The sequence below is a fragment of the Gossypium hirsutum genome, chromosome D13 (assembly GCF_007990345.1).
Source record: "Gossypium hirsutum isolate 1008001.06 chromosome D13, Gossypium_hirsutum_v2.1, whole genome shotgun sequence".
NCBI classification, from domain to species: domain Eukaryota; kingdom Viridiplantae; phylum Streptophyta; class Magnoliopsida; order Malvales; family Malvaceae; genus Gossypium; species Gossypium hirsutum.
Window position 1 is genome coordinate 216,163 of NC_053449.1, and position 2,948 is coordinate 219,110.

At 33.1% G+C, this 2,948-nt stretch overlaps 1 long non-coding RNA gene across 1 annotated transcript; it reads right to left on the minus strand.

Moving 5' to 3' along the window:
* Positions 1-420: 420 nt before the first annotated feature.
* On the minus strand, positions 421-2,253 carry LOC107935515 (uncharacterized). The gene is made up of 2 exons (XR_001694217.2): positions 1,006-2,253; positions 421-736 (listed from the first exon to the last, which is right to left on the minus strand). It is a non-coding gene; the product is annotated as an uncharacterized lncRNA (long non-coding RNA).
* Between the last annotated feature and the right edge of the window lie 695 nt (positions 2,254-2,948).

Consider the following 2,948-nt stretch of genomic DNA (forward strand, 5'->3'; position numbering starts at 1 on the left):
TATCCTAAACAGTAGTTTAAACGATTTGAAGACCTCATATCCAAAGCTTTAGATGCTTGGGTTAGGTCTCGAAATCGCTATTTTCAAATTCAATGAGATATATCTTTGAAAATATTGAATGAGATGAAACACATTAACAAATTATTTGAGATGATCTCATTAAATCATTGAAAAATTCTATAGAACTTGTTTTAATTCTATCTATATAAATTTGTTAATGTGTTTTATCTCATTGAATTTATTGATAAATCTTTTTATCTGTAAACTTGTAGGGTTTTACGCATGTTTGATCATCCAAAATTAAAACAACTCAATAGAAATTTTTTCTACGAAAAAGTGGAAAATAATAAGTAGGTCAAAGCTACAATATAACTTGTAATATGCCAATTTAGCCCAGGCCTGAATTTCCAACAAATAAAATGCCCAAACCAATCAGCCGAAACAGAAAACAGATAAAAATAAAAATAAAAATAAAAATAATAAAATCAAAAATAAATTACAAACCCAATTACAACAGTCTATTTACAGAAAAGAAAACCCAAATACCAAAAAAGAAGAGGGCCCAACGGCCCAAAAACCTAAACTAACTTTAGAATAGCCAGAAACCCTAGGGTTTTTGGCGTCGCTCCTCTCACGCCACCCGAGGCACCTCATCCCGAGGCCTGACGCACCATTTCTACCGCCATTTCACCAAAATAGCAAAAGGTCTACCTCTCTTCTCCGGTGACTCCGCCACCTGCAAGAAAAGAGAAAGAAAAAGGACCACGGAAGTAGAGAAAGAAACAACAAAGAACAGTGGCTAAATAGTAACAAAAATAGTAAAATATAGTATGTAAATCGGCTATAAAGGCCGGATTAAAAATGTAATCTTTTTACAAAAAAAACACACAAGAGTAATTAAAAAATAGAACACAAAACTTCAAAAGGTGATTTTTCTTTTCTTTTATTTTTTACGAATATTTTTTATAAATAAAACATAAAATAAAAAAGGGGTTGAAAACCTACTTGACTCTTTGCGTTCTGCCGCCGTGAGTGGCCGAGGACTGTCATCTCCGATGAAAGATGACATCTTTCGGATAAAGGGGTATTCGAAACCCAGAAACCGAAAGGTTCTTTAGGGATTTCTACTATTTTGACGAGTTTTTTTTTTTAAATCAACTCTAGATTTGAGTTTGGAGAATCGAAAGGCCAAAAAGAGGCCTAAATAATTTTGGATTCCTTATTATTATTTAATTGAGGCTAGAGATGTTCGGACTATAATAATACCAATTTTATGTTTGTTTTATTTGATTGTCTAAAATTTAGTAGTATATATTTATTATACCCATGTAGTGGACTTCGCGAATCTCACAGCATACTTAAAGAGAATTTGACACATGTCTTTTGACAGGGTCAATGGCACAACGGGCAATGCATGGTCAACTTGCCAACTAGCGAATTTTGAACTAGTTTGTGAACCTTATCTCAACGAACTTTTGGACTAGACATCTTTGCTAAAACTATTTGAGAACCATGTGAAGGCCCAAAGTAATTGATTTTCAGTCATCCTAAAACGTCTTATCATAAGATGTAGCATCATCGTCTCTGCCTGAAGCATCAAATCAAGCTTCTGCATTAATAAACTCAAGATTCATAGCTAAGTTTACCTCCTGCTATAAAAAAACAACCATGCAAACAGCTGATACACACTACCTGTGTCACTCCATTTTCCTTAACCCAAAAACTCTTCTCTGAGAAAGCTTCCTTCCCAACCTTAACCTCAGTGCTCCACCGCATCAACTTCCACCACTCCCTTCTTAATCCTATTGGATAACAATATTCAATGCATAACTTGTTTTCTCTTTATTCTTTAGAAATTGGTTAAGGAAAATGGTTTGGGTCAAATTTGTATTACTATTCTAGTTTCTTAAATAAAACATATTATTTTTGGAACCTCAAAACAATCTCCAAATCCTCTCTACCTTTATTGATTTATGCATTAAAATCATTAAAAAATACATTTAAAATCCATAATCTCTTTTGCAATTTCCCAAGGTAGCTTGAAGTCTACATTTACTATCAGCAACTTGTAAAATATTATTGTTACTTTCTTTTCCTCTACTTTTTACTAATTTCATCTAAAAAATGATATCAAATACACCATTGAGGATCCAAAAAATGCATTATTAGCAAGAAAAAAAAGTAACATCGTAGACACGCAGTAAACATTTCTGCATATATATATTTCAATCCAACCACAATTAGATAATATGCTTTTACCTCAAACGAAAGCTATGCTGATATTTGGAGATCTTGATGGAGATAAGGCCAAGCAAGCAAGAAGCGACATTAACAATACAGGAACGAAGAGAAGTATCAACGGCGGGGGTGGCAATTCCGGTATCACCAACGGTAAAACTAAGAGCAACGTTGTTAGAAGAAGCATAAAAACGAAGTTAGTGCAAAAATACCTCAACATCAAGTTAGTCCTCGCTTAATGATCTCGATACGTGGATATGATCTTGTACGAACTAGACAATCTTCTTCATTATTAATACCCTAATGAGACCAAGGAAGACGGAAGAAGATGATGGAAAATTTAAGTGTTTAAGGGAAGATGGAAGGCAAATCCTTTTTTTAATGTAGCTACCAACTTGCTCACATTTTAGTCGTAATAGGTCAGCATCAAGCCGCAATATTTTTAAATAAAAAAAGGTTCATATGTCTTGGTTCATATAATCATATTTAAGATAAATTTATTGCGCCCTAAAATTTTCAAATTTTAATTAGAAAAAACGTCTCAAATTTTTATTTTATTTTACGAAAGTTTAATAATTTTAACGTGGATGTATGCATCTCATGCGTAAGATGTGTATGTGTAGGGCCACGTCCTAATGAATCAATTCACTATTCCAAATGGATAGTATAAACAAAAATAACAATCTAAGGCTACCTATGATGACTGCAGC